The sequence below is a fragment of the Lissotriton vulgaris genome, chromosome 1_1 (genome assembly GCF_964263255.1).
Source record: "Lissotriton vulgaris chromosome 1_1, aLisVul1.2, whole genome shotgun sequence".
Lineage (NCBI taxonomy): Eukaryota > Metazoa > Chordata > Amphibia > Caudata > Salamandridae > Lissotriton > Lissotriton vulgaris.
The window spans coordinates 493050700-493071741 of record NC_141685.1 but is presented as its reverse complement, the minus strand read 5'-3'; the positions used below and the strand labels follow the sequence as shown (position 1 = coordinate 493071741).

At 41.8% G+C, this 21042-nt stretch overlaps 1 protein-coding gene across 1 annotated transcript in view; it reads left to right on the top strand.

Moving 5' to 3' along the window:
• NEGR1 (neuronal growth regulator 1) overlaps window positions 1-21042 on the top strand; it is a 1973203-nt gene that overhangs the window by 1414075 nt on the left and 538086 nt on the right. The window lies entirely within an intron of this gene.

Genomic DNA, 21042 nt, shown 5'->3' with positions numbered 1-21042 from the left:
GAAGACTCCACTTCTCTTTTGCAAATGGGTTACCGGCTCATTTGAGATTTCGCTAAAATATTTGTGACCAGATTTCAGTCACTAAATATTATTACAGTGGAGACAGATGTTGGTATTGGGAAGGGACTCCTACAACACACGTCTTCCAGGTGCTGAATCAGTATCCATTTGGAATCTCATTTTAAAAGTCCCAAAAAGTTTTTGACTCCTAAAATGGGATTAGTAAATAAGAAGCTGCATTTTAGCGGTCACAAACTCTGAATTGGTGTATTTGCAACAGCTAAAATGCATAGGGGCATATTACCAACAACTAGCGATAATGTTTGTCTCTAACTTGTTTAGAGACAAAAAGTATCGCCGCACATCGGCGATTTTTATCGCAGATAAACCTTGCTATTAGCAAGGTTTATCGCAAATGCGATAAAAAACGGCCGCAATGCGTGAATATCGCTGAAAAGTCAGCGATATTCATGCATTATCGAGCAAATGCTCTTAGCCATGTTATCCACCTCCCAATGGAAAACATGGCTAAGAACTGCTCAGGGCAGGTGTTAGCTTTTGGAGATATTCGCGCTTAGCGCGAATATCTCCAAAAGTTGGTAATAGTAGATAGCGATGTTAGGGACTGTTTCCAGTCTCTAACATCTTGGCACGCCCACTTTGCATGTCATTAGTGATAAATATCACTGACATGCAAAGCGGGGCCCAAGATGGTCGCTATCTCCTTTTAGCTGTCACTAACTGGTGTTAGCGACAGCTTGGTAATAGGGAGATAATTCTATCTCCGCTTTCTTGGCTTTTAAAGCCAAAAAAGCAGAGATAAACCCCCTTGATAATATGCCCCATAGTGCGTCTGGCCTCAAATGGGGCTGTGTTACAGAAAGGGGCCTAGAGTCATAATAGGCATGTGCCCCCACTTCTTGAACACATTTGAGCCTGGCGGAATCATAATGTGGTGTTCCATGATTAGCATGCAGTGTGACCCCAAGTAAATGAGGAAACACTAAGGGTCAGATTTACAACAAAGTAACACAGCACGGTGCAGCAAGTCATCTTGCTGCGCCGTGCTGTGTTAGTTTGGAAAGCATAGAGATGCAATATATTTACCGGAACATGTCGCATCTCTGTGCTTCCCCTGCGCTGGCGCACAAACTGCAGCCATGCGCTGGCGCAGGGACCCTTGCACCATGGTGCAAGGATGCCGGCGTCGTGGGGAGATTGTTTTTATGCAGGAAAGGACATCTTCCTGCACAAAAACAATCACAAGAGGCTTTTTCCTCTTGCAATGCGTGCTGTAGAATGCAGCACACATTGAAAGAGGAAAAAACAAGGAGAAATGAAAACATTTCTCCTCGTTGCGCCTCGCTACGCCACCTCTAGGGTGGCATAGCATTCACACACATCTCCAGATTTACGATTTGTCATAAACTTGGAGATGTGTTTTGTTTCTTGGGTGTTGCGTGGGAACACCCACAGCATCCCCCATGGAACTCCCCTTCCACGCACAGTGCTGCTTGTGAAGGGGCCATATTTACGAGGAGAGGAAAAGGAGGAAAAGTCACGCAGGGTGGCTTTTCCTCTCCTTGTAAATATAGAGGAGCACCCTGCGCCAACAATACGTCATGAAAAGTGAAGTACTGATGGCGCTGGAGGCTTGTAAATCTGCCCCTATGCCTTTGCTCCTATGTCCTTAACACAGACGTGGGCTCTGGGGCATAGAGGTAAGGAGGCATTCAGGATGTCCACAATGTGAGGAATCACCAGGTGATTGGGAGTCTGAGACCTGGGGTCCCAAGGCCATGAAGAATATTCGCCTTTAAGACTGTGGTGGACCAGTTTGTGGTGGCTGGGGTACCGGGACAAACAGACAGACTGAGGTCAAGGACAGGACTTTCTGGTCGACACCAGCGTAGCAAAATAATGTTTTGGAAACTTTCCATATTGTATTGGCTTTTGAGTTTGTTCACCATCCCCCCCTCTTTCTCTTGTTCGGTTCCCACAGGATCCTTACTATTTTACCTATCATTTGACTTTGGCTCCTGAGTTACAATCTGGATTTGTTTGCATTGATGTGTCGTTTTTCCCTATTCTTTTACTCTTTCACGGTTGAATTGGTTTGCTTACTGCTGTCTTCCTAGCTTCCTTCTGTTTAGCTACATGTCCACTGTGGCCTGCTATCTTAAAGCCAGTATGTGAATGTGATTGTAGCACTCTAGGATCTTAGCAAATTCCATATTCTAACTATTGTAACTAAAGTTCTATATGGTCTCTCTTGCAGAGACAGTCCTTTGCCAGATATTGTTAAGTGTTAATTTTGCATGTCACCGGACGTGAAAAGAGAAAGAGTGCTCTGTTCAAAGACCTTTATTGTTTTATTTTTATTTAATTTCTTGTGTCGCGCTGGACTTAACCCCGTAAGGGGTATCTCCGTGCTTTGTTCCCCCTGGATAACAGACTTCAGTGCCTCTGCGGGAAAGCTATAGGGGGATTATATTTCTTGGAACAGAAGTGATTTTAAGGTTTTCCTAAAGGAGAGGTGGCTGGTAACCTTGGCATGTTACTTCTCTCTCTATATCTCCACATTCCATTCTCAAAATAAAATTCTCCTTTCCCTCTGATATTTAGTTCTCCTGGGGGGTTTCCATTTAGTTTGAGCAATCCTACATTCTGGGATGGATTGTCATCAGAACGTTCCAGGTATTACCCTTGAAGCCCCAAACACAGTCCGTGAAAGAGCTCTCCTATTTGCAAAGGGTCATGGGGGCCCCAACAATGCCCTAGGCAACCATTGCTTACAATGTGGGCACAGGTTATCGCCAGTACTGTGAAAAGTGCATTAACAGTAATTGGGAGCACTGTCCCTGTCTGCAACTGGCACACCCAGTTAATGGTAAACCATGCCACAGGGGTGTACAATGCATTTTATTTACACAAGGTGGCATACATAAGGTGCCCCTTGGCATATAGTTTGCAGATTTCAACAAACGAAAATCTAGCTCAGAACAATAATATTGAGGTTAAACGTTTGTCAGGACTGTATTATTTGGAGTTAAACTGACCAAGTTGAAAAAAAATGCCACAGAGTGTGACCTGTTATTCTGCATAATTTTGATTTTCCTGGAACACTCTCAAACAATATGACCCTCCATTGCCAAAAAATACAGTAGCCTGGCTCTATATATATATATAGTAGGTACAACCACTAGGTAACAGGGGAAACCCTGAAAGGATAGAGCTAGGGCAATAGGGGACAATCGAGATATCAAAAATCTAACAGGCTGCTCTTCCTATTTATTTGTAGGATCGCATATAAGTTGTTAAATTAATATATCACTGTGATAAAGAGGCCACAGGACTTACCGACGGGTTACCCGGGAGCGGACATTCCTGTATCTGGAGTCAGCCTGATACATCCTGGGACTTGGAGGCACAAGCGTGTTTGTGCCAATTACCCTTCCCATAGGCTGTTTCCCCACAGCGAGAGCCGAGGACGATACCGGAAGAGGGAGGAGTTGAACCGGGAAGCGGTTATCCTCAACCAATGAAAGGCGGAGGAGACAGGAAGGAGTTGTTGTGGACCAGCAACGAGGACGGAGACGCGAAGACGGAGAACGGAGGAGAACAGAATCCCTTGGACGAAGACGATGCGGGAAGACCGAACATCGCGAAGGCTGCCGGAGTCTAGGAGGAGGAAGACGAACCTGGCGAATGGTGCTCCGAGGAGTGGTGGAACCCACCGGAGGAGGCTGGAGAGAGGCCGCAGCTCTGGAGAGTTGCGGCAGAGTCGTGAGTCCTACTGTCTCCAGGGACCTGGGAGGGGAATGCAGGTGGCGGGAGGAAGGTTTGGGTTAAAGAGGTTTAAAGCGTTTTTATTTACGGTTCGCTAAGGAGTTTTGGAAGGAATGTGTTGAAACATTGTGGGGACCCTTATTGGTTGTTTGGTAATCCGGGCACTTATATCACAGCCTTTTTCAACACCTCTTCGGGGTCTGACTCTTGGACGGCATTTAAAAACTGCTGCATACAAACGTTGCAGTCCGAGGCCCCCTTTCAGTCTCCTTTTCCCACAAAGTCTTTTGAATTCTTTGTTTTTCCCCATTTTGGGTCTTCCAGTGCACAAGCTCCTTTTTCCTCATTACTTCACTCCCAGGTGTGGTGACTCGTGGCGTAACAAAACCCCCTCTTTATAGAATAAATTCTGACAGCTCTATTTTATCTTCTCTCCTATGAGCCTCCGGGGAGATTCCATCGAGAAGCCCGAAGAGGAGCCCAAACCTTCGGGCCAAGACACTATAACCAGCTCCCCGCCAAGTACATCTGGAGGAATCCAACAGGAGATACAGACAGTTGCCAGTGATAATTCGCTTAATAATTCACTTGTTGGCAATAAACAACCCTCCTTCAGAAAATAAATGTTGCCTCCTCGCCTGTTTATCAAACCCAGTCTCCCACAATCACTTAGGCTAAGCCATGTACATACAGCAAAAATGATATGCGTCAATTATTGAAATAGCATTTTTTATTATCTTGCTGTTGTTAAAAAGACAGCAAATCAATACAGGAATATATTCTTTATATAATAAAATATATACACCAATAACACTGGTCCCTCATAATGAGAATTTCCATAGACTACCTTTCATACAACATTCATTCAATCTCACATTCAAATATACCCATTCAAACCATGAACCCAAACTAGACATTCATCAAGAATTGTTATAAGTTGTTTTGATACAACATCCCTATACATGTGCAAAAATAAAACAATTATTTCTTGAATAAACCAATCCAGTTGCTAGTGTACAGTCCTCTGCTTATGGAGTCGTGCTTTAGAAGATTGCAATGTATCTTATTATAGATAATCTGAAAACATAAATTAAATTAACGGTTCAGCAAAATACCAAGCACAAGAAATGCAACAATCTCTAGTCCGGCAGGCTTCTCATCGCAGGTTGCTTGATGAGTGACAGATGCGGCCGCACACACATGTGGTTCCTCTCCCAAAGGGGTGCGGGTTAATGCAACACTTATGCTTCTGGAGCCTTCCCATTGCCTCGGCAATGCATCAGGAACAAGGTGGCTAGCCAATTTGGGATGCACTGATTGTGCAGCAAAAATCAGATACTGGGACACGCCGATCCCATTTTTAGCACTTTAGCTTGCTGTGCTGGTCCCACAGAGCTGGACGCTCTGTCCTGATGAACGTGCCCAAACTTAAGGCCAGAGCCAACTCAAGTGCTTAACACATGCTGCTCTTCACAGGATACAAAGCCCTCATCACACGCTAGTGCAACAGGAGTGCCTCACACATACTAGTCCTAGCAACCTTGTGGGAAACTTTGAAATGCTCAACACATGCTTGGTGTGGATGGCAAGGTAAAGAGCAGTTAGGCACGTCTCCAAATCTGACGACACAACTGCCAGACTCACAAGTAACAGAGTCTCATGGCAGATGTGCTTAGATGTAATCTTTGAAGGCCTGAGATTGCAAAACAGCGGGCAAGCTATCAAGACCTTGGAGAACACTTAGTGGGCACAAAAAGAGGCAGCAAGCAGTACAATAGCACATTTAGGTCAGTTGCAGAGTGGCAGTCCCTCCTGCATCCCAGCATTTCAGCAGGCATCATGTCAACACAGCAAAGCATTTAGCAAAATGGCATTCTCTCCTGGCGAATATATGACGTTACAATGCATGCAATTACAACGCATGCTTTTACAACACAGTCTTTACATCGTAACTACCATTATATTGCAAGATTTTACAATGCATGGCATTACAACACATAATACGTTTAGGGCAACAGTAGGGTAAGTGTTAGATAGTGTAGGGGTAAAAATTACTATTCCCACTGCAGTGAGTACAATAGTAGGGTAAGTGTGGATAGTGTAGGGGTAAACATTACTATTCACACTCCAGTGAGTACAACAGTAGGGTAAGTGTGGATAGTGTAGGGGTAAACATTACTATTCCCACTCCAATGAGTGGAACAGTAGGGAAAGTGTTGAATAGTGTAGGGATAAAAACTACTATTCCCATGTACCCCAAAACTCAAACCCACCCTAGTACTAAAAACGTCTCCATTACTTACTTTATAATGCGTTGTAATGGCATGTGTTGTAATGGTATGTGTTGTAATGACATGCTATGTAGTGACATGCGTTGTAATGGCATGCATTGTAAAGGCAGTTGTGTTATAACAGAAGCATTGTAAAGGTAGGTCATTGTAAGGACTGTGTTGTAATGGATGTCTCCCCACCAGGCAGCACAGTAGTCCAACTGGCAATGTGCAGATGCAGAGCCAGTAGCGTCTGGTTACAAGTTCCACACAGTGTCAAAAATATGTGGTCAAAGCCCTGAGACTTATACTCTAAAATGCCTTTGATGTAGGGTATGACTTTAAAAGAACCTTTAGAAGTGCCCAACAATCCCTTTCAGCCAAGCCCTGGTTACAGAAGATCAGTAGGGGGGAAATCAGCCCTTTCTGTCAGAGAAGGACACAGCCTATTGAAATGTAAGTGAGAACCACCTCTTCCTTTACCTGCATAGGAAGACAATCTGTATGCAGATGTACCTTCTGTCACACCCAACACTTGCTGTATTGTGGCTGTCTGGAAGAATGCATAAAGTATAGCTGTCACCTAGTCCAGACGTGTATTGGAGACAGGCTGCAAAGCACAAAGAGTTATAAGTACAGAGAAATACCCACTTCTAAAAGTGGCATTTCTAAAATAGTAATGTGAAATCCAACTTCACCAGTACGTAGGATTTTTCCCTACCATTCTAAACAAACCAAACATGGAAACACCACTCTTTTCTGATCAGGAATTAGCACTTAAATGTACATAAGTGGATTCCCAATTCTAGCCTATGAGAGGAGTAGGCCTCACAGCAGTGAAAAATGAAATTGGCTGTTTGTTACTACCAGGACATGCGAAACATAAAGGTACATGTCCTCTCTTTTACTTACTGAGCACCCTGCCCATAGGGCTTCCTACATTAGGGTAACTTATGTGTATTAAAAGGGGAATTTAGGGCTTGGCAACTAGTTTTGAATGCCAAGTCAAAGTGGCAGTAAACTGCACACTCAAACCCTTCAGTGGTACGCCTGAGACAGGTTTGAACGCCTGCTTCTGTGGGTGGCACAATTAGTGCTGCAGAATTTAATGTATGGGCCCTGGGTATATGTTAAAAGGGAGGAGGAAGGCAAAAGGTTTGGGAATAACCCTGTAGAAAGGGCCCTGTCCAACATATTATCACTATGCAAATCACTTAGGGCCAGATGTACAAAAGAAAAGCGTCTCACAAAATTGTTGCAAAGTAGTTTGCAAATGGAAAAACGCCTGTTCACCATGTATGAAAGCCATTCACCCACCAAAAACAGCAATGAGACTGGTTTGCAAGTTGGTAATTTTTGCAAATGGAGAAAGCAAATTGGAAAAAGGAAATCGCAAATAGCGACTCACAAACAGGATGTTTGAGGCAGTTGCAAATAGCGATTAGCTATAATTTGAGCTGTTTGCCCATGCAATTTACCACCAATTCAAAGCAGGTGGTAACTGGGTGCAAACTATAAAAGCAGGCCCAGAATGCGCCACAGCTATCTACAGGGGCTGCCCTGTACATGATAGCTTACTGGGAGCTTAGCAGAGGGGGAAGTGGATTCAAGAGAGGATATTCAGAGTCAGGCAGACCTTTTTTTTACCAAACAGAGTTAGAGATATATGACAAATGCAGGCTAAGTAGCACTACCATTTTGGAGTTAATTGCCCTTTTAAAGCAAGACCTTGGAAGCGGTACTCTGCACTACAATTCCATTCCCACAAATGTCCAGGTTTTGCTTACTACACCTATTAGCCACTGGCTGGTACCAGGATGTGTGTACTGGTTTAGGTGGGATGTTGCATAGTGTGTTTTTACATTTTGTTCAGCTTTTTCCTCTATGCCAGGCTTCTCAACCTCAAATTGTAAAGATCAGAGGCCCCCTGCTACTAATGTGAAGTTCACCTAGGCACGGAAATACATACTGTAGAGTTCCTAGGGAAGCTTCAATCTATATTTAAAAATTCATAATGCAAATGTTTGCAATAGAGGAGGCAGTCACTCAATGTACAAAAATACAAAAATATGTTTTATTAAATATTTTCTATAATAATATCATATTTAACTGATTTGAACAGAGAAATTACTATATCATTCTACATGCATTCTGCACTCATTCACATACCCATGCATACAGATAATACATTTAATTACATTCTTTGAAAAACAGTCTTAACATTTGATTTGTAAGAATAGTGAAAGGGTGATGATACAGCATCCCATTATTAATAACAATGAGATATACAGACAAAGAATTCACCAATAAGAGAGATGTGGCAGCAATTCATCTACACGTATTTCGGCAGAGGTCTGCCTTCTTCAGGAATGCTACTTCCCAAGTATTTCTCTAGTAGAAGTATAATGCCTGACAAAGGGTAGAGAGTATTCTGAAAAAACGAGCATTCTTTGTCTGTATATTATATTGTAATTAATAATGGGAAACTGTATCATCACCCTTTCACTATTCTTACAAATCAAATGTTAAGAATGTTTTCCAAAGAATGTACTTAAATGTATGATCTGTATGCATGGGTATGTTAATGGGTGCAGTATGCATGTAGTATGAGGGTGCCACTCTTTGATTGGCACCCCTCAATTATTTCATTTTCCTGCATCCGGCATCTGATATGATACTATGTTGAGGTGAAGCAGTGTGACTGCTACTGCGTCGCATCACATGTGCATCTATAGTGGGAGATACTGCTCAAGCAGGACAACTCACTTTCGGGAGCCTCTGCATCCACACCACTTTCACCACTACCTGAAAGGAATGGTGCTACAACACTGCACATTGTCATACCTGAACTATGATCGAGCAGACATTTGGACTACTCAAACCACATTTTTGCTGCCTCCATAAAAGGTGGGTGGTCGCCTTACAATATATACCAGAAACCACTTGTAAGATTGTAGCAATGTTTGCCATTCTACAAAATATTGCCTGCAGGAGAGTCCTACACATTGCAGGGTCAGAATCTGATTCAGAAGAGAAGGGTCCTGGCCAACCTGTTCACCAGTCAACAGAGGAGAGCAGTGGAGGGGAGAAGGCACAGGGACCACATTGCTACACATTTCTTCCCAAGCAAAGACATGTTCCTATCCACAATACTGTAACAAAATGGAAACATACTTTGTTGATTGCTCAAAGATACCTTTAATGTCAGAATGTCAGAATGTTGGCACCATGAAGTCAACATGTATGTCGATTACAGCACGGATAACACATTTAAAAAGAAATACTCCTTGATTAGCACCCCTCAATAATTTAATTTTCCTGCATCCGGCATCTGATATGATAGTATGTTGAGGTGAAGCAGTGTGACTGCTACTGCGTCGCATCACATGTGCATCTATGGTGGGAGATACTGCTCAAGCTGGACAACTCACTTTCGGGAGCCTCTGCATCCACACCACTAGCAATTTGTGCAGTTTGGATTGCCTCCACTCCAGGGGTTATCTGGCCAAGGACCCTCAACACAGCCCAACTGAAGTGGCCCATTTTCACCTGTAACAATACAGTACACTTCGATTGTGCAATGTTGGCCTGTGCGAGCCTTCCAGTAGACCAGGTCATGGCATCTATGGGCAGCGCACTGCTCCTTTCCTCTGACATCTCAAAGCAGAGTTTTGCAAGGGCACTTGTCAGTCTTCTATTTTGTGCCCATGCTGTCCTAATTGTCTTCCAACTGATTGGCCACTGTGTTGAACCCCACAGTAATGGACTGTTGCATTGTCTGCAATTTTTACTTGACCATTTAAATTTGTTTGTGCTGTAGGTGCCGAGCCTTCAACATTGACACCTTAAGCCCACCATACACGGCTTGTTGTTCTGGAGTCGTCTGAGACCCTGAAGTCTGTGAAGTGTGACAATGCCTACCGTCATGCACAGTGGATCACTGCTGTTGGGACCTGATGACCAGCTGCATGGTTAGAGTGGGCTGCTGTATGGCATCCTCAGCCTCTACTGATGGTGGCTGTGGGGAGAAGTGCACACTGCTGGACTCCTTGAGAGGTGTTGTGGGCAGACTCACCAGCACTGGTGCTTCTTCTTCCATCCTTTGTGCCTGTTCTTCATCCTCATCTATTGGGCCTCCAATAGCTTTCCCTGGTGCATCTAATTGGATAATGGAAATACCATTAAAAACGTAACGTGAGAGCACATTCTTTTTGGTTGTAAAACTGTATTCAAACAATGTCTGACACTGACTATACTGTGTTTGTCTATGACTACAAGTCCAATAAAGCATCATGAGAAGCATTTTGGACATGGAATAATCCCATATTGATGTGTCTGTTTAAGTTTCTTTTACATGCATGTGGACACCAGTTTTGGTCAGAAATGTTTCCAATTAATAACGTTTTGCAAATACTTTACAATGGTATAGGCACAGACGTGTCCAAGTTGGCAAAACGAATGACAGCCTCTGGCTCCATTGTGGTCTCTACCATTGCCTCCAGTGTAGTGGGTGGTGTTGCAGATGAGCGTCCGCCTCCTTTGGGTATGGGACTCGGTCAGGCGTGTTGCAACTTTCCCCTGAATTGAGGCCATACCACATTTTGCAGAGTGCTGTGCCACAACTACAGCATTTATCTTCTGCTGCATCTCCTTCAATATCTTGCACTTCTGTGTCTCAGGTACAGTCATTGAAGCCTGGCCTAACAGGAGGTCATTGTCGATGCAGCTCTCCTCTGTGAGTTTCTTTTAGTTCCTGCTCTGAGAACTTAAATTTTAGCTTCCTCCCCCGCTGCCTTCTCTTGCTCCTGGCTGGTCATTCCTTGTGCTTGGTGACTGTTGTTTGGAGTCCTCAATTCACTGCTTGTGCTCTGCATGGCCCCATGCAAATGAGGGAATCACTTTGCCTCTACGCCCATGCCATATTAAGGATGTGGTGCAGAGGCAAGCATGCCCTTAGGGGGCGCACTGAAAGTCAAGAGTGTGCCCCCTGAGGGCAGCCCTCTAAAGGGAGGAAAGGGAGTCCCCTGGACCCCACAGACATCAGCCTGCAGGCTGGTATAGTCACTCACTGCACCCAACTGTAAGGGGGTCTCAAATCCCTTTTGAAAGTGCCGGAACACACAGAGTATCTTTTAAACAGCTGCTCTGTATTTCTCATTAATGCCCTGCCCTGAGGGCAGTGTAAGTTCATTTCTGGCCTTAGGGCAGTGCATTCTACATAATAGGGTGCAGGTTCCCTATTTTCACCAGGAACACCTGCTAAAAGGTGCCTTTCTGTATTTCAGGCCTAAGATGGGTACTGAGAAGGCATTCGCCAGAACAACTTCAAACATGGAACATTTGGTTTTAAGATCTATATTTCATTATAAAGTCAGCTAATGTCCTTTTACCACATGACATTACTGTGCAGCCTGTAGCTCTATCACAATTGTCATTCTCTGAACTAGTTTTACATTCTGTATGGTACTGCAACTGGGCCAATTATATCCTGAAGCCAAGCTCTTACCATGCTTTTCAGGGTATCTCTATGGTCTGCAATTTGAATTGTGCCCACTTCAATTAACATCATGATCAACAGCAAAAAACATTTCACCATAGACAAAGATTTTGCCAAACCCAGCACAGGGACAGCAGAAATTCCACCTCCCCAAGACCTCTACAACAACCTCAGTGCCTTCTTCCACCACTAAATAGAGGAGATTTCTGACAGCTTCAACAGCCTCGATACCTGAGACCTTCTCACCCCACTCGCAACCACGACAACCAACAACACCAGACCCCAGCAGACCCTGATCATTTGGACCCCCTAACCGCTGACAACACCCTCAGGATCATGAAGAGCATCCACTCAGCATCACCCTTGAACCCCTGCCTGCACCACACATTCAACTGAGCCGGCACCTTCATCGCTCGCACTCTGCTGCACCAGCAACTGCTCCATCAACTCTGTCACATTCCCGGAAGTCTGGAAGCATGCAGAGATCAACTCCTTGCTGAAGAAACCCTCTGCCGACCCAAAGGACCTCACGAACTTCAGACCCATCTCTCTGCTTCCCTTTCCAGCCTTTGCACAAGAATTGTCATAGAGAAATGATGTGTGGGGATCCAAGCACAAAGTGTGTTCTTTGGAATTGTAGACCATAATACCCTCACTGATTCTGATGAGAGTGATACCGCACTATGGACAAGAACTGCAAACTCTCTGCCTATAGATTGCGAACAATGGTATTTGGAAGTGAAACAGAGAAGAGTAGGGATGGGCATTAATGACATAGTACAAGCAAGCAAAGTTGGTACTGCAGATAAGACCATTTAGAATAAATCATGTAATGCAATATTTAGATACAGGAAATATAAAAAATGAGATTTGTAAGCGTGGAAAACAAGCAGAACAAACAAATTAGGCACTTCTGATTGTGTAAAAAATATAGGGTGAGGGACAGTAGCGCCAATGCAACAAAACACTAGCATAGGGAATTAAGTAACACATTTAATAACCGATAATAAACCATATTTGGTTAATTTGCGAGTAGTCTCCCACAATCAGCTAACCCCTCCATCTAATCTAATTTATCAAAAAGAATAAAATGCCCAAATTATATTTAAATTTGATATTTAAGTTACCTCTGAGTCATGCAACCTTATCTTTCCCATGACATTAGCCTATGGTTTGTGCCTTCATGTGGTAACGGTTTTCCTAAGTGACTATCAGAAATGTACGCTTTCTTCCCTCTATAACAATATTCACATCTAAGATCAACAACAATCAGTTTCAAGAAATGCCAACAAAACACGAATTGCGTCTGTCCTCAGCCACAATGTTTTTAGCTGTTCTATAAACAAAACCTAACATTTTTGAAGTACATAAATAATATATAGTTCATTTATATACATTTTTTCTAAAGGAGTTATTTCGATATTATGCAGTGATGGATCTGTACAAACATCGCACACACAAACAATACAAAATCAAACTAAAATGTATTAAAACCCCCTAGAAACTGCAATGCAGCATATAAGGGCAAATGCTTTGAACTGTGCACCTCGTTTCCTTCTTTTCTTGCAAGTGAAAATACGTTTCTCACGGTTCTCTCATTTTAGACATTTATGTAATTAGCAGAAAATAGGTGCTCGGTTAGAAAGTAACATGAATTGGCCTCCTGTGGGTAAATGGACACTCAAAAATATCTGGCAGTTCTGTTCAACTATGTCTGCTTTTTTGTCTCCATATAACTACACTTTGGAATGAATGGAACACGTGTATTGATGTGTGGGTGGAACGAAAGCCATAAACGAATGTTTTTCATTCTCTTCCTTAAAAATGAAATTGATTTTTGAAGTGTGGAAATAACGGCAGGTAAGTGCAAGCACTGTGTGTTGTCACGGTACTTGCTTTGTGAAGACAGAGTTATTCCGTCTTAAAAGATCGCCATAAAAGCAACATAAGATTATATATTGGATGTTTTTGCAGAATAGCAAATCATTGTATATGTTGCTAAAGAACGTTTAAAACAGGGTCACGCAAATGTATTTAAAACTGAGAATATACAACATAGAATGATGCAATTGTATTTAGTTAATCAGAAAACTTTTGACATTTGTATTTGCATTTCGTGCTTCAAAATTGTTAGTTTAGTCAGACAATGTGTGAACGTGGTTAATCACCAAGGGGAAATTCAAAGTTACCTCCATTAAATTCTGGTGTAAAAGTTAATACATTCAGCTCATAATCATTATGCACATGCTAGCTGTAATAATTTACTGCCCATACCAAAGTCTTGTAATTAAATATAAAATGCACATTAGAATTATAATGAGTAATTAGGGCAACATAACTAATACACATAAAAGTCCCATCGCTCATTAGAATGTTAAAAGACCAAACTTGTTCTGCCGACAGGTTCTTTTCATATCATATGTAACATTGCGGATCCCAGGACATTCTGTGAATTGCTTCATCTGGGGAGACACTTGGAAATCATAGGGCATATTACCAAGCTATAGCGATAATTATCGCTGAGCTTGGTTAGCGGGTATTAAAATATCGCCGCGCTCCGATGATTTTTACCGCTGAGATACCTTGATATTATCAAGGTTTATCTCAAAAGCTGTAAAAATCGTGGGAAATGCATGAATATCGCTGTAAAATCAGCGATATTCATGCATTATCGTGACAATGCTCTTAGCCATGTTATCCACCTTCCGTTGGATGACATGGCTAAGAACTGCTCTGGGCAGGCGTTAGCTTTTGGAGATAATCGCGCTAAGCGTGATTATTTCCAAAAGTTGGTAATAGGTGATAGCGGTGTTAGCGACTGTTTCCAGTCGCTTACATCTTGGCACGCCCACTTTGCATGTCATTAGCGATAATTATCGCTGACATGCATAGTGGGCCCCTAAATGCCCGTTATCGCCTATTAGCTGTCGTTAACTGGTGTTAGCGACAGCTAGGTAATAGGGCGATAAAATGATCGCCGCTTTAGCGGGAAAAATTCCCGCTAAAGCGGCGATAAGGCTTGGTAATATGCCCCCATGTTTTTAGAACTTGCTACGTTCTAAGCTCACACATCGCATTCACTAGAACCTGGTGTCCTTTCATAGCTGAAAAAATAGCTCAATTCGAATTTGTTTTCCCCCAACTACAATGCAGACTTTTTTTATATCCCCAAAAACGTGAAATTCTAATCCTGCATTGTGAGTCACGATTTATAACAATGAATGATAGTTTTTACAAGTTGTATGAGTTTCTCATGTTTTTGACGTTTAGTAAATATGTGGTTCCTGGATTCAAACAATAACAAACATCCATGAATAGAGAATCTACAATGAAACATGGCACCATGAGGTCAATAATCTTTAGAGTTGTTGTGGGCACTATCATTGAAATGGCTGCCATTTATGTCTCATCATCTTTATATAGAACATTCATGCTAATCTTTCACGTCTGCCGGGTGACGCAACTTCATACATCAGTCCAATTTATTTGGTGGTTGCTCCAGGCCATATAGAGGAATAGCCCTCATGTACAAAGCCGTTTTGAATCGTAACCCATGTGATTTACAGGTGTGTGACTATAAAAGGAGTTTTCTTGATGTAGACAAGCCCTTACAAGTCTGAAAATTATTACTGACTTTTGTGATCCTGTGCAAATATCAAATAGGAGAAGGAATGAAAGCAGCCTCACCCTACTATTTACGAGCTGGCGAGGAATGGTTTTGTACCAAAATTGCAGTTACATCCATTCATCAGATAACAACACTTCAAAAGGGGTGGTATCTGGTTCTTAAAGTAAAAAGGGCCCCCTTAGAACCCCTTCCCCATAGTGAATCTACAAAAACGTTTCAGGGAAAGTTGTCAGTGTTTATGTAACCTCTGTTCTCCTTGGAGTGCAGTTGAAGGGAAGTGTTCAACTTGGCTGCCTCGGTAAGGTTACCACCAAGCCTTTTGCCTTTGCCACTCTTATTTTCTGCTGACCAGTGTTAAAGTGCTTGTGCTCTCTCCTTAATACCTGGTAGAACTGGCTTAACCCAATTGCACATTTAATTTACTTATAGGTCCCTTGTAAAGTGCTACTAGATGTACCCAGGGCCAGTAAATTAAATACTACTACAGGTCATGAAGCAAATATTGTGCCACCCACTTAGGAAGCTCTTTAAAACATGTCTTAGGCATGCCATTGCAGCCTATGTGCAGTTTTATAAATTACATAGTTTATTTGGTTCAGTCAGATATTCTTGAAAACAACATTATTGACTTTGAAGTAAGACGTTTCACACACCGTTACACAACATGAATCAATCATAAAAAAGAATAACATAAAGGTCTGAGCCACTGGATTTATGGGTAGCCAGGATCTATTCTATGTAATCAGACAATATTGATTCATAATACTACTCAATGAGATTCTCCATAAGTAATAAGTGAAAGAAGGTCCTCGTGCAGTGCATCAAAGACAAGGTGAATATACAATCAAAATACAATGCCTAGCTAAGTTTATTAGGTCTGGATGTGTAATTTACAATAAAGTCTCTAGTAGGGGGCTAGAATCACTTCTCCTTTATGAGCTCAATGGTCCTATGGTGCAGACCAGAAGACAAAAAAATTAGACGTTTCAGGCCTTTACACATGCGTGGGCTATATCAACATCGAAGTCAGGTCTTCTCAGGACTGTGTGTAGAACACCCTGTTTGTTGAAATAATATAGCATCAGACCATTCATGTTTCAAAGACTTAAATGTAGAACTCTAAATTAGGACCTGGGTTTAAGTCACCTGGAACTTGTATGAATAGTAAACACCATGGCTCCTATTGCTCATCAGTACATTCGATGAGCCACAGTAAATTGCCTCTGCAATGTAAAAAAAAAAAGGTGAGGGGAAAGAAAGGAGAGATAGGACATTACTCTCCAGTGCACCTATGTGCCAGTTATTTCAATAATATTAAATCTACTCCACACTCACCAAAAAATAAATAATCTCCAAAGATCTGTGTCACTTATCAATTTTCAAAAGATTGTATGTATCCTGAGTAATCATTAATCAACAAGATGTGCATAATTTACCAATTTTCGAACATTTCATCTAAATTGGATGTGCTGAAAAAATGAAACATGGACATTTCATGTTAATTTTCTGGTCTCCCCACACAGTATTTATATTCTCAAAATGCTTGAAACATTCCATAAAAGGCTAAGCATACTCCATCACTTCCTCAGAAATCAATTGCCAGTGACACCGTTCTTCTCTGTGTGGCACACATCAAACAACCACTCCAAGATAAAGAAGCATCACCAGGACTTTAAGGTGCACTCAGGGGAGATGGAGAAAAGCATACCACCAAAATGGCATCTGTCAGTGCCAGTACTATGCCTAGTGTGGAAACTGGCAGAGGAGCTGCTGATTCCGCTACGATGTAGCAACACAGTTATCATCCAGTAACACTGATGGCTTCAGTTGAATGTGAGCAATGTATTGTGCACTTTGTACAAATGCATAAATAGCGACAGTACCATTCAGAAATAGCATGGTGATTGTTACAAAGAAAGAAATGGTGGAAACGTTTTCTCCAAAAATATGAATGGAAAATATACTACAGTGAGTTAGTAACTGAGGTACAGATGGCAATCTTTCAACCGATTTCAATGCACTCTTTCAGAAAAGTTATAAAACAATCCACATATACATGTAAACAAATTGTTCAACTAATAAAGACTGCCACCTGCTTGCTGATATCAAATTCCCCATTACATTCTCTCAAATTCAGTGAAGCATTAAGCCCCCTCCCCATGGGGTCTTAATAATTTTCTCAGATGGGGTTCTTTATGTTTTACACTTCATCCCTTCATTGTTGTGGAATCCTGGCATTAACTTTCTGTCGGGTCTGCCCTTCATAATTTAAACCGCATGGGCATTGGAGAATATAGATTACATCAGGGCTGTTACAATTAGTATGGTTTCTGAGAATTTAGCTCTTATTATTATAGGACAAATTTTTTGTCTAAAGCATTTTTCCCATGCCTTGCATCTCTCACACTTTAGATGTCCCAGTATGGGTGGCAATTTCTATTGTGCTATCAAGTCAGGTGGCCTGGTGTCCTCAATAAAGTGCTCACCACATTTTAACACTTTTTCATTTTTTAAAGGCAATCAGAATTTTGTCAGTAGTGTCCAGTTCATCAAAGAGTCATGCATATCAATCCAGATTCCAACTAGTAACCCTATCACAGGGAACACAACACTTGATATAAGAGATATGTTGAGGATGTTTTACTTGCTATATGGTATCATAGTCAGCATCACCTGTGGCAGTTTCTACACCAGTCACAGCACAAGCACTGTCAGAGGGCCATTTTGGTGCTATCTTCCTAGGGTGCACTTTAACACCCTTGCGCTGCTTCTTCTTTATCCACGCCAGAGAGAAGAAGGTTATCACTGGCACTGGATACTGAGGAAATGATGCTGTATGCTTACACTTGCGCACACCTCTTGTGGAGTAATGATTTTCCTGGATCTGCTGTTTTGAAAATTGATAAGTGGAGTTAATCTTTGGGAATTTCCTATTTTTGGGTGAGTTGGAGTAGATTTACTAAGGATGGGCATAGAGACGCCTCCGAGAGTAATGTCCTTTCTCACCTTACCCCCCTTTTTTTACATCACAGTTGTGATTTACTGAAGCCCATCAGATGTATTGATGATCAATAGGAGCCATCATATTTACCATTCACTCTAATTCCAGGTGAGTTGGAATGTGGTTATGATTTAGAGTACTACATTTAAGTCTTTTAAACATAAGAGGTCTGCCACTTTATTAATTAATTAAACAGAACGTTCCACATACAGTCCTGAAGACAGCTCGACTTCAATGTTGAAATTGTGCACTCATATGAAACAGATTCAAAACTTTACCTCCTTTTTTCTGAAATGCTCCATAAGACCACTGGGGTCATTATAGAGAAATGATTCTAGCCTCCCTGTGAGAGACTTTATTATAAAAGATGTGGCTAGACCTAATAACCGTTGATATCATTTTATATTGATTGCGTATTCACCTTGTCTTTGATGCAATGCACGAGCACCTTCTTACACTTATCACTTATGGAGCACCTCATTGAGTAGTAATGTAAATCAATATTTGCAGCTTACAATATATACTGGTTATGCATAAACTCAGTGGCTGAGACCTTTATGTTTTTCTCTTTCTTCTTTTCATGTTTATGATTGATTCACTTTGTGTAAGGGAGTGTGAAACCTCTTAATTCAAAGTCAATAAGACTATTTTCAAGAATAGCAGACAGCACCATACAAACTACATAACGTATGAAACTCAAGACAGGGTCACCCCATTGATGTTTAATAGTTTACGCAGTTTTAAACTGCCTATTCTACCTTGTAAAGTAAACCTTTTGCCAGACATTAACATCCCTTTCAATACATTATAGTCTCCCCTAAGGTAGGTCTTAAACAATCCAGAGGGCAGGATGTATTGTATTTAAAGGTAGGGCATGGGTTATTAAGTTTTACATGTCATATTGGTGAACACGTTCCAAATTTGTTTCTGACTAGTGTGAGGCCTAACTCTACCATTGGATACCATCAGGTTAGTGTAATAAGGGCTAACATTTATTTAGGAGCAGGTAAACATCATGTTTAGTCTCAAAACATTTGTAATTTAAATTCCTCTTTAATGGTAAAGTCAGATTTTAAGACAAAATTCTGTCATTTGCCATTATTTATTTATTTAGTGTTTTATATAGCACAATCTTGACCCATTAGGATATCAGAGTGCTTACAGCTATAGCAAGTTATTTACAAGATTCAGCAATAACAAGTTAATTACAAGATTGGAGTAGGCGATCATGAGAATACTGTGCAGAGATAACAAGCTATTTACTAGAGTAGGCAATCAAGAGTACGCTTGGGGGAGATAAAACAAAACGTTGGCAGGAGCAGAGGAAGACTGCAAATCACCAGCCTTTGCCCATTAATGTTACAGTGAGGTGAGAATGATGCAGAGTGGTAAGCAATGACCATGAAATAAGAATCATGTGAGTTACATATATGAAAACAAGATCGGCTAACACTGGTAGAGTTCAAGTACTGAGCAATCGCAAACCCCTTGACTGCTGAAATGGTAGATGCACTTAGAGAGTTTAAGGAAGAAATTGCCCCTTAGGAAAATCTTTGCTTCATTTTTGAATCTTGACAGAGATAGTATTCTTCTGATGTTGGGCGGCAGCCCCAGAGAAAGCTCTGTTGTATGTTTTTTTTTTGGAGAGGGGTGGTTTCAGCACAAAATCCCTGGCACACCGGGTGTGCCTGCATCCTCTGGAAACCACTATTTTCTCAGCAAGATACGCAGGAGACTTAGAGTGTACTGCTTTGTGAGTGATACAGGCCAATTTGAGTTGAATTGTGGCTTTATACGGAAGCTAATTCAGCGCCTTAAGGTGCGGTGAGATGTGGTCGAATTTTTTGGAGCATGTTAGGAGTCTTGTGGCTGCGTTAAGACAGGCTTTTAGGGGAGCCATTGTGATCTTGGTTAGGACAGATAAGGTTGAGCATCTATATGCAATCCTAGAGAAAACTAACGCCTGTACTGCCATTTTTTGGTCTGACGTATCTAGAAATTGTTTTTGATCTCTCAGGTAGCTCAGGTGAAACCTGACGTTTTAGGAAAGTATGTTGATGTGGGCTTTCATATTCAGGTTTTTGTCCAGTGTGATTCCTAGTGATTTGGCGGAATCAACTCTGGTCGGGGTGCAGTTCAGCTTGATAAACAAATTGGTCCATTCAAGTCTGTGAGGGGGGCTTTTAGGAGGGGAAATTAGTATGAATTACGTTTTTTGCACATAAAATTTCAGCTGGTTGCCAGCAAGCCATTGAACAGTCAGCTTTAGAGCCTCTTTCATTGTTTTGGTCTCCTCTGTAGATCTGAGTGTTGTCTGCGTACATGTGGATGTTGGATGTTGGCGATGAGTAGATTTTCAGCTAATGGTTCCAGATAGAGGTTAAAAAGAGTTGGTGAGAGAATTGAACCTTGGGGGGGCACCAATCCTAATCGGGGAAGGGGAGGATAATTTACGATTAACTATGAATCTATGGGAACGCTTCTGCAGGAAGTTTTGATCAATTCAAGAATGGCTCCGCCTAGTCCCATCCTACATACCAGGTGTTCTAGTAACTTCTCATGGTTAACTGTGTTGAACGCCGATTATAGATTAAAAAGACTTAATAGACATGTTTTGCTATGGTCTAGAGCTTGGAGGGTGTCATCTAATTTAACCCCTTCGCTGCTCATGACGAGCTCAGCTCGTCATGAGGCACACTGGAGCTGTGCTAATGACGAGCTGAGCTCGTCATGAACAATGGGGATTCAAAGCCTCCCAGCACAGGAGGGGAAAAGCCATAGCAGCCAAGGTGATATGGAGAATAGTAGTTTCAGTACTGTGATATGGCCTGAAACCAGATTGGCATTCATGTAGCAG